The sequence below is a fragment of the Mytilus trossulus genome, chromosome 14 (assembly GCF_036588685.1).
Source record: "Mytilus trossulus isolate FHL-02 chromosome 14, PNRI_Mtr1.1.1.hap1, whole genome shotgun sequence".
In the NCBI taxonomy this organism is placed as follows: Eukaryota; Metazoa; Mollusca; class Bivalvia; order Mytilida; family Mytilidae; genus Mytilus; species Mytilus trossulus.
Genome location: NC_086386.1, coordinates 35,879,050 through 35,891,753, shown reverse-complemented (window position 1 = coordinate 35,891,753; position 12,704 = coordinate 35,879,050).

Below are 12,704 nucleotides of genomic sequence, written 5' to 3'. Positions count from 1 at the left end.
TTTAAATTTCAATGAAAAATACGAGTCCAATATTAATGCAACATTGTCACAAATTTGGCACTATTAAGTGAGATGACATCATCTATATAGTGGAAAGTGAAGTTTCAAGATAATGGTAGCTTCTTTTTAGTCGTCATCAGAAGCTTTTGCATGAAGTCATCCTCGTATGAAAAATGAACTCGTCATTCAAGCTATTCAGGAAGTCTAGTTGTAACTAGAATCGTTGCGTATTAATGGATTTTTTTCTTCAAAATTATTCTTATTTGATGAATTTATGCATTTAAACAATAAACAACGCAATTTAAGCAATAAAAAAGTCAAGTTTTATTATGTGTTTACTGTTTTATTTAATTTTTTGAAACTTCAATTCACATCAATTTATTTTTTTTACTTATTTTTGTCTAAATTTTCAATTTATTTTTTTATGTTTCACATTAAATGAATAAACGGTCTTTTCACTTCATCAATATTCATAATGAAGCTAGAAATCAAACAATTCGAAAGATGTTTATTTCAGTCTTGTAATTACAATGCAGATTTCAATCTCTTAGTTAACGTTTCGCCCCCTTTATTTCAAGTAATAGTATGATCGCGCACATATTTTTTACTTTAAATTTTTCAGATTCTTAAGAATTTGTTTATGAAATCTTATATTGACAAAATACAATGTTTAAATAGGAAGAAATGCTAATCAATTGTTTTTCGCAGATGGCGGTATTTTGGGCAACTGTATGAGTTGTTATGATTTGCTCTTGGATTAGAAATAAGCATAATTTTAGGAAATTTATGGTGTCAAAAACTTCTTTGATAGCTTTTACAGGGTTTTACTTAATTTTAAGTGATTAAGAGTTGCATCAGAAAGAAAATTTTGGGTTTTCACACATTTTGTGAACTTTTCGCGAATTTCAGGAAACATGTACTGTCTATCAAAATATTTAAATATTTAAAAATGCATTTGATAAATGACTGTTAATCTCTCTACTTAAATTTCAATTTTTTTTTGCATATGTGAATTTAGTATATAAAAGTCATATTATGAAATCAATTTGAAATCTTACAAAATTTGCACTTATATGTCCTTGACGGAAATTGCACCGTATGCTTTTTTTTTTTATGGATGTGTAGCTTTTTAATATATATATCTTTATTCTCATAAACCAAAGTACAATGGTACAGAGACATATACAAATAAATTAACATAGTATAAATTTTAAATACAAATGTAAAATGTTATATAATTTAGCCGTGTGTTAGATGGGTGCATTAAAATTTAAATTTATCGCTACAGTCAGTCGCCTATTTGTCGTTTGAAGCGAACAATATTTGAATCTACATTTTAAATTGATAAACAAAAAAAAATAAGAATTGCACCGTATGCTTTTTTTTTATGGATGTGTAGCTTTTGAATATATATATCTTTATTCTCATAAACCAAAGTACAATGGTACAGAGACATATACAAATAAATTAACATAGTATAAATTTTAAATACAAATGTAAAATGATATAAAATTTAGCCGTGTGTTAGATGGGTGCATTAAAATTTAAATTTATGGCTACAGTCAGTCGCCTATTTGTCGTTTGAAGCGAACAATATTTGAATCCACATTTTAAATTGATAAACAAAAAAAATCAAAATGCTCTGCTCTATAGATTTTATTTGATAAAAGGAGTCTGAAATATATCTATAACAAATGCACCGTATCAAATGCATATAAGAGAACACCTACTTATAAACTGTTACGCGTCGCATACTATGTTTAGAGACATGCATAATAAATCTTAATTAAAAGAAGGAATTCTTAAAGCTTACTTTGACAGTTTTAAACTAATTTCAGTTCAAAAAGTTTAAATTGCATGTTCTAAAAATGAGCTGCAAAAAGAAAAAAGAAAAAAATGCTATATTCTATAGATTTTCTTTCATAAAAGGAGTCTGCAATATATCCATAATAAATGCACCGTATCAAATGCATATATGAGAACACCAAGACGCGTCGCATACTTTTTTTTAGAGACATGCAATAGCATGATAAATCTAAATCAAAAGACAAATTTAAAAAAAGGAATTCTTAAAGCTTCCTTTAGCAAATTTTAAACTAACTTAGTTTCAACAAGTTTAAATTACATGTCCTAAAATAGAGCTAAGAATTGTTTTTGTTGAAGTAAATTCTTTGAAATTTTATTCTAATACGCTATTGAACATTACTAAGAGCCAATAAATACAATAAAATTAGTTTTAATAAATAAAAGTCGTCATAGAACAGTATCATTTTCATACCGGTATTCAAAATGACTCGTTTCATTGCTATTACAACAAATATGTCATAATAACAGTGTACGTATAGGAGCCAGGGGCAAAACGGGTACATAACTATGTCCCCTCCCATTTTAAGAAAAAAATTCAAACTAAAAAATGAAAATGAAAGAGAACAATCACTAAATTTTAGATTATTACACTACATATAAAATAGGTTTTTTTCTTGACACTTTCAGAAGTTTGCCTCCCCCTTTTCTACACACAAACTTTTTTTCTCAAACTTATCCATTCTTATAAATGGCTATTTTTTATACGAAACTATACACAGACAGACGTGCCGCTGGTAAAATTTCAGCTACAGCGGAGGGGGCATTATTTTTAACTCTTGTCCGTCTGTACGCCCGTACGTATTCATAGGAAAATTTACAACTTGGACGCTTCCGCAATTTAACTTTATTTTGCCTCAAACAAATGCTATGAAACACAATGATAAATACCACCAAATTGAGATCAAGTATAAATTTGGCTGGCATCCCTTTCACCGTCCAAGCCCATTTATAAATTGAAAAAATGTTAAATGTGTCGTCTACGCGCTCTTACTTTATTTACCTCAACCAAATGTTATGAAAGTTACATGTACTTAAAATTCTTATTTCACTTCAACAATGAGCAAACCCCATAACACATAGCAAATCATATAAAAAAAAGTAAAATCACAAAAAATCTGAACTCAGAGGAAAATCAATTTGGAAAGTCCATAATCACATGGCAAAATCAAAAAACAAAACGCATCAAAAACGAATGGACAAGAACTGTCATATTCCTGACTTGGTACAGGCATTTTCAAAACACCGATGTCATTATAAGAAAAAGAGGGCTGCTTCAAATGACATCAGCACCACTGAACCAAAATGTAGATATGATACATATGCGGATAATTACCATGTTCCAGAGAGGTATACAGCCGGTAAAAACATAAATTAAAGCTGATACTCCAGGAATTTATTCGCATAGAATAAAATTGAGAATGGAAATGGGGAATGTATCAAAGAGACAACAACCCGACCATAGAAAAAACAACAACAGAAGGTCACCAACAGGTCTTCAATGTAAAGAGAAATTCCCGCACCCGGAGGCGTCCTTCAGCTGCCCCTAAACAAATATATACCAGTTCAGTGATAATGAACGCCATACTAATTTCCAAATTGTACACAAGAAACTAAAATTAAAATAATACAAGACTAACAAAGACCAAAGGCTCCTGACTTGGGACAGGCGCAAAAATGCGGCGGAGTTAAACATGTTATTTTCACCTAATTTGATACAAAGCTTCTTTTTTATCTTTATTATACACAAAATTTCTGTAGCCTGTTGTACACGTCGTTTAATTGCTATTTTAGGAGAGAAATGATAACTTTATTTGGAGTGCAAATCTTTTTTATTGTTACTACCAGAAAGTTTTCTTGTGAATTTTTAACTTAAAAAAAATAACAGAAATAAATTAATTAATAATCATTTAAAAAAAACAGTTGAAACTTTATATTACAATCAAATATAGTATGTGAAAACTATGTAAGCATCCTCTACAATGAAAGAAAATTTGTCTTTTCGGACACAATGTGAAATGCTTAATTTCTTACAGCATAAATCTCTCAATGTGTTCCCTGTGTGGATAAAAAAAAAACCAACAACGCTACGATCTCCATTCTTCGTCTGCCTTTTCTCTAATTTTACACCTGACAATAATTCTCATTCACTACACCGAAAAGTGGACGACATATTATTTGTGTTGTATAAATGAGGATGGTGCACATTCTGCATGTGTCTGTCCCTATAGTCAGGAGCCTGTAATTCGGTGTTTGTTTGTTTTTTTTGCTTTATATCAAATTTGTTTTTTCGTTTGAATTGTTTTACATTTGTCATTTCGGGACCTTTTATAGCTGACTATGTGATATGGGTTTTACTCATTGATGAAGACGTACCGTACGGTCAACTATAGTTGTTAATTTCTGAGTCATGTTGGTCTCTTGTGGAGCTTTGATTCATTGGCAATCATACCACATCGTCTTATTTTAATATTATGAAAGATTCCCAAGATGCTCATGAAAAGAAAAAAGGATAAAACATTCGAATAAGGATTGAAGTGACTCTCGATATCTCTCCTTCCCGGGGTAAAATTGATAACAAGAAATGTTTCACTTGTCTGACATAATGTCGGCACATATCCTTTGAAAAGTGTTATAATGTTTGTCTGTGTATACTTATATTATTAATCTACGGTATATTTTATCAGATATGCGGTCTGTAATGACTCTTTTAATGCCTCTTTGTTGTTTAAAGTCAGAAATAACACCAGGAGAACCTATAATTACCCCCAGAGACAAGGACAGAAAATAGGTTTTAAAAGGTGCAACGTATAACAAACGCATTATCAGTGAATAAGGAACGAATTAGTAACAGGGCATCAGTCGAGTGCTTTGACGGAAAAACGCGCTAATAGGGTTATTTCACCTCACAGAATCCATAGTTACCACCAGAGACAAAACATAAATTGAAAATCTGTTTTTTTAAAAGTGCACCGTATAACACACTTACTATAAGCGAACAAGGAACGAATAAGTAACAGGGTATCAGTCCAGCACTGAAATGGGTATATACGCTCTAACAGGATTATTTCACCTCTAATAACTCATAGTTATCATCAGAGACAAGTTAAACGGTGCAACGTACAACACACGCTTTATAAGCAAATAAGGAACGAAAACGTATTAGGGTATAAGTCGAGCGCTGAAACGGCTAGATACGCACTAAAAGTGTTATTTCACCTCTAAGAACCCATAGTTATCACCAGACATAAGAACACAATTGTGAGTCTATTTTTTTCATAAAAGGTATAACAAACGTATTATAATCGAATAAATAACAAAAATGTAACAGGATACGTATCAGTCAAGACGCGCTACTAGTGTTATTTCACCTCTAAGAGTTGATAGTTATAAATTAAGAGACAAGACAAAAAATGAAAATCCTTATTTTTAAAAGGTGCAACGTTAACCAAACGTAATTATAAGCGAAAAAGTAATGAATAAGTAACTGGGTATCATCAGACAAGCGCTAAAATGTGTACATACGCGCGAACATGGATACTCAGCTCTAAAAACCCATTTTACCACCAGAGACAGGGCAAAAATGAAAAGATTAATTGTAAATGATGCAACGTATAACAAACGTATTATAGGCGAATAAGTAACGGATAAGTAACAGGGTACATTTTACATAAATAAGGCCGTTAGTTTTCTCGTTTGAATTGTTTTACATTGTCTTATCGGGGCCTTTTATAACTGACTATGCGGTATGGGCTTTGCTCATTATTGAAGGCCGTACAGTGACCTATAGTTGTTCATGTTTGTGTCATTTTGGTCTTTTGTGGATAGTTGTCTCATTGGCAAGCATGTCACATCTTCTTTTTTTATACATACGCGCTAATATGGTAATTTCACCTCTAAGAACCCATAGTTAACACCAGAGACAAGAAATATATATATATTTTTTTAAAGGTGCAACGTTTTTTTAACACACATATTATATAAGCGAATAAGGAACGAAAACGTAACAGGGTATCAGTCGAGCGCTGAAACGGGTACATATGCGCTAAAAAAAGTTATTTCACTTCTAAGAACCCATAATTACTACCAGAGACTAGAAGAAAAATTGATTGTTTTTTGAAGGTGCAACATATAACACACTCATTATAAGCGAATAAGGAACAAATTAGAAACACGGTATTAGTCTCGCTTCAAAACGGTGCACATGCGTTAATAGGTTTATTTCACCTCTTCGAACCAAGTATCAACTCCAGACATACGAGTACAAAGCAGTTAAAAGGTATAACGTATTAAAATTAAATAAGGACGAGTTAATTTCAATGATAAGTTTGAAGGCGTCTAGACTTAAATAGACACGAAATGCTGATATATATACCTTATCTCCCTTGAATTGCAATGGCAGCCTCCAGTGAGCGCCGGTAAAAATCTAAATTGCTTCGGAATTTGACGATTGTATCCAAAGTAATATAGTTATTTAATGAAATGAAGTACTTATAACACTAATTAACAATGGTTTTATTGTTTTTTGAAGGTGCGTCTGGCGTATAAAATTATAATCCTGGTACTTTTGATAACTATTTACACCACTGGGTCGATGCCACTGCTGGTGGACGTTTCGTCCCCGAGGGTATCACCAGCCCAGTAGTCAGCACTTCGGTGTTGACATGGATATCAATTATATGGTCATTTTTATGAATTTTCTGTTTACAAAACTTTGAATTATTCGAAAACTAAGGATTTTCTTACCCCAGGAGTAGATTACCTTAGCCATATTTGGCACAATTTTTTGGAATTTTGGATCCTCAATGCTCTTTAACTTTGTATTTATTTGGCTTTTTAACTATTTTGATCTGAGCGTCACTGATGAGTTTTATGTAGACGAAACGCGCGTCTGGCGTATAAAATTATAATCCTGGTACTTTTGATAACTATTATGACCTATAACGAAATCTTGCAAGCATTAGCTGTTAACTTACCTGAACGCGTACAAAAGAAAAAAAACATGGCGGACATAAATGTTGAATATTTGATCTCAAACAATGATATCACCTTAACTAGTGTTTACTGTGACTACCCTGTTACTTGTCTACCAACAAAATTTAATGCACCATCAGGACCCAAAGGCAAGCGTGCTCTTACTGAAGAAATTGATACACATTTGTATGATGAGGCAGCACACATGATAGCATTTCGTATACCTCACCCAAAGCTAGCACCTTGGATCAAAAGTCTATCGCTTTTGTATTATGAACACTATGGTAAATCATCTGATTATGTTGTGAGTTGGTTCGATGACCCTGAAAACTGGTCTACAAAGAATTCTGGAAATAAATCCATCTGTGTAGAAATATCAACAAAAGCAGAGGTTGATTCTTTATTGTACAAAATCACCCTATTTGTAAACACAGGCTTAGTGCAAGTGCAAGGAAATCATAAAGACACTTTTGTAGATAAAGATTTCCCAGTCCTTGTTAAGCTGGTTAACATAATTTATATGGCAACTAATACAGATGAATCTGGGCCATGTAAAATAAACACAACCCAGAGTGGTAGTGCAACTGACTTAAGTGAACAAACAAATATTAAACAAATATCAACATTGATTGACAGAAATAATAACAAAGATTTAGCACCTCATAAAGACGGGACAGTTTCCAAAGACAAATCAGGTCAGGTGCATGAAACAAACGATTTAAGTCAGTCAGATATGAATGTTGCACATTTTCAACCCGACCAGATGTTTAGTAGGATGGAGGCCAGTTTCACATTGGCGCTTGACAAAATTTGTACGCAGCAATCTGATTTATTCAATTCGAAATTTCAATTGATGGAGCATTATTACAATCAATCTATAAAAACAAACAACAACAATTTTAAAATGCTGCAAGATACTATCACTACCATACTTAAACCTACAAGTGATAATGACAAACTTGCTGCTCGTATAGTCTCTCTTGAAAAAGAAAATGTCATTTTAAAATCAACAGTCAACGAATTTAAAAACACTTCGGCCACACATATTGAATGTTGGAAATCAAAAATGGAAACTCAAAGGTCCCAAATGGAACTTCAAAAAAATTCGCAGGACACAAGAATTAAAGACCTTCAAACTGACATTTCTGATCTACAAACTAAGTTAAATGATAAGATCAGTAAAATTGAAGAGATGGCTTCAGCTTATAATTCAGTATCTGAAAATTTGAAACATAAAGAAGATGAAGTACTTAGTCTAAAATTACATTTGAGTCAAGACAATACAAATGATTTTCAGGAAGTGAAACTAAAACATCCTATAACAAGAAATACAAAACATGTTGTTCTAATTGGTACTTCCAACATTAAGGGGATCGACCCAAATAAACTTTCTTCCAAATACTCTGCAGAAAAACATGAGGCATTCACATTAGAGCAAACTGATCATGTTATACAGGAGCTAGAAGTTACACCGGATATTTTAGTTAAATTATCAAATGCTGTTCGATCTACCCCAAATGAAAAGAGCATTGAATATCTACATGCAATTATTGATAGTGCTAAAGAGAAATTTAATGATACCAAAATAGTGGTTTCTCTCCCAACTCCAAGAGCCGACGAGGAGTCTTTAAATAATAAGGCACAAATTTTAAGTTTAATGGCAAAGGAAGATCTCAGAAATGAACCAAATGTAGAGATATGCGACAACTGTAATATGGCATTTAAAGTGAGTGCTCTCCAAAAATATTTGGATCCCAAGGACAATTATCATCTTTCATTAAATGGCACTAAAATGTTGGCATCTAACATTAGAGACACAATAGACCGAATTCTTGGCCTCCCTCCGAGAACTCCCATGAAACGCAATGTTAACCAATATAATTATACACCGCCTAGAGTCCAACGTGACAATACACATGATTTTGTGCCAGATGATGACTCACATCAGTATATGTACAACAGAGGCCGAGGCCAGAGATATAGAGGCGGAAGATGGAACAATCATCAGTTTCGAGGCAATCGTGGTTATCACCGCAGGGGATATTAACATTTAAAGGCAAAGCGACCTATTTGCATTAATTTCTGCCAAATATATACAAACATTTATAGTAATATTGTATTGTATAACTTTATTTGAATTTAGTTTTGAACTTAACATATCTGTTTGGGAATTTTTTAATTTTTTGTGTGTGTTTATATTTCATAGAACATCTTGTGAATTACACAAGGTTTATTTTATTTTTTACTCCTAAATTACTTGAATATTTCAGTACACACTTTAACAACACTATTTCTTAACATTTAATTGAAGTAATGAATAAGCACAAGCATATTCTAATATCTAATTTATCTTTTTGTGTGTGGAATGCTGGGGGCTTAATTTCAAAATCCTACAATAAATTACATGACCCCTCATTTCTAAAACAGATCAGTCATTATGATATTATACTATTGACAGAAACACATTTGGGATATTACACCCCTATTAGTGTTGAGGGATACAATTTTTTCCCCGTTTGTAGAGTACAGTCCCCTTATTCAAGATTTTATGGAGGCCTTGGTATACTAATAAAGAATATTATCCGTCCAGGCATAAACATTTTGCAAAATACAAGTAAAGATTATCAGTGGATTAAACTGAATAAGAAATTTTTTAATCTAACAAATGATATATATTTGTGTCTAGCCTATATAATTCCAAGTATGTCAAGTTATTTACATCAGTCTGATGATGATGTATTAGATAGTATTGAAAAGGATATGACATGCACTTATAAACAGTTAGGAGATATTATATTATGTGGTGATTTGAATGCTCGGTCAGGATCTGAGCCAGATTTTATACAAAATGATGTTTATGATACTCACTTACCTATATATAATGATTATGATTGTGATACTATTCAAGATGTAAGACATAGTTATGATAGTAAGGTTGATGTTAGAGTTAAACAGTTATTAGATTTATGTATATCTACAAAAATGAGAATTTTAAATGGAAGAGTATTGGGAGATTTGTATGGTAAATTTACATGCCATAAACCCACAGGATCGAGTGTTGTAGATTATGTTATTGTCTCAGAGGCACTTTTACCTAAAATTTTATCTTTCAAAATATCAGATTTCATCCCAAATTTTTCAGATTGTCATTGTAAGTTGTCTTTTGGAATTTTAGCAACTTATTCTTCACATTTGTCTGTTAATAAGTTTAAAAGAATGCATTTCCGGATGATTATAAGTGGACAAAATCATCAACCAGTCAATTTCAAGATGCACTTTGCCACCCTGTTTGCAAATCTCTTTTAAATAATTTTATGAATCATGATTATGTCAATGAAGATTCAGAGAGAGCAGTTCCTGATTTTTTAAACATACTAAATGTTGCTGCTACAAAGGCAAATATTTTTCGCCATAAATCATCTAAAAAAAGAAAACCTAATTGTAAATGGTTTGATTCTGATTTAGGTGTAAAGAGGGAAATTCTAGTATCTAAAGGAGAATTATTGTCAAAATTTCCGTATGATCCTATTGTCAGAGGTTCATATTTTAAATGCTACAGAGAGTATAATAAATTGCGTAAATATAAAATGCGCACATTTAAACAGTCCATCCTGAATAGCCTTGACAATTTAAGAGATTCTGATCCAAAACAATACTGGAAACTTATAAATTCTTTAAAGGAGTCTACAGATGATAGTAAAGGAAAGTCAGTAGAACCAGAAGCCTGGTTTAATCATTTTTCAGATTTGAATAAATCTCCTTCAATAAGTGAGACAAGAATTAAAGAAATTAATTCTAAAATAGAAAATATGGAAAAAAATAAAACTTTTTGTGAATTAGATTATAGATTGTCTACTAAAGAAATAATTGATTCAATATCTAAACTCAAAAGTGGTAAAGCCTCAGGTCTGGATGGTATACCTAATGAGATGCTAAAGGCAGGAAGTTTAGTTCTAAATCCTTTAATTCAGAAACTGTTTAATCATGTTTTTTCATCTGGTATTTATCCAATGCAGTGGTCATCAGTCTATTTATCTGCTGTTTTTAAGTCTGGTGATCCAAGTAAAACAGATAATTATCGTGGCATTGCCATTAATTCTTGTGTTGGTAAATTGTTTAACTCTGTTTTGAATAACAGACTAGATAAATTTTTGGTAAAAGAATCAGTGATTAATCCATGTCAAATTGGATTTTCAAAAAAATGTAGACCATCTGATCATGTTTTTGTTTTAAAAACCATTATTGATAAATATATAAGTAAAAAAGGGGGCAAACTATTTGCCTGTTTTGTAGATTTTAAACAGGCTTTTGATAAAGTGATCCATCAGGGTATCAGATATAAGCTTTTAACAAAAAATATTACTGGAAAGTTTTATTCTATCATTAAAGACATGTATAGTAAAAGTGACCTCTGTGTTAAAATTGGTAATGAGATGACTCCATGTTTTAAATCATTTATAGGGGTTAGACAAGGTGATGTTTTAAGCCCAAATATTTTTAAAATATTTATCAATGATCTACCTGACAAGTTTTTATCTTGTCCTGATCCAGTAAATATTAATAACCGTAGAGTAGACTGTCTTATGTATGCTGATGATGTAGTATTTTTTTCAGAAACACAGGAAGGCTTGCAAAAGAGAATTAATATGTTACATGAATATTGTGTAGAATGGTGTTTTGATGTAAATTTAAAAAAGACAAAAAGTATAATTTTTAACAAGCCAGGAAAAAAATTTTAAAATGCTTTTTACGTTTTGGAGGTAAAGAGATTGAAAGTGCAAAATTATATAGATACCTTGGAATCACATTTACATCTAGTGGTTTATTTAAGCAGTGTAAAGATGAATTATACAACAAATCTTTAAAAGCTTGTTTTAAGCTACAGAGATGCTTATCATCATCTAACCCTAGTATTGCCACTTTTTTACATCTTTATGATCATATAATTAAACCCATACTATTATATGGCAGTGAAATATGGGGAATGTTTAGAACAGATTCAGCTGCTTGTAAAAAAGATAATGATTATATACTAGAAAAAGTCTTTGGTCAGGATTCTTCTGAAAAATCTCACACCAAATTTATGAAATACATTCTTGGTGTAAACAGAAAGTCAAGTAATATAGCTGTAATGTCAGAGCTTGGTAGATTTCCTATGTATTTTACTATAATTTTATCAATGTTAAAATATTGTCATAGACTGGAACATTTAACAGAAGGACTATTATATGATGCGTTTATATGTTGTAAACAGTTACATAGCTCTAATGTAAATACATGGTATTCTAGTATAGATTATATTCAGAGAGAAATTGAATTACCAAATTTTGACCAATCAATTGGTTCTTTATGTCAGTATGTTAAAAATAAACTATGTAAAAGTTATGTCACTTTTTGGAATAAACTGAAGTATCAAACAATTAACTCTGAAAAAGGGAAGCTTGGTACTTATTTTTCCATAAAAAAATTGTTTTAAAAAAGAAAAATATTTAGAATTGCAGGACTTCAAAAAAAGGCAGTCAATTTGTAAATTAAGAATAAGTGCTCACTCTTTAAAAATTGAGACAGACAGATATTCAAAAAAGCATATAGAAAGATCTGAGCGTCTTTGTACTAATTGCTCACTTGGTAAAGTTGAAGATGAGCTTCATTTTTTATTAGAATGCCCTCTTTATGATATTCAAAGGGACGATTTTTTTCAAGACATTTTTAACAATTGTTATAATTTTATAAACTTAAATAAATCTTCTAAATTTTTATGGCTCTTGACCCAAGAAAATGTTACTCTTATGGAAAAACTGGGTTGTTATATTTGTGACTGTTTTGAATTAAGGAGATCAGGCATGAACACTGACATTTAGTCAAGT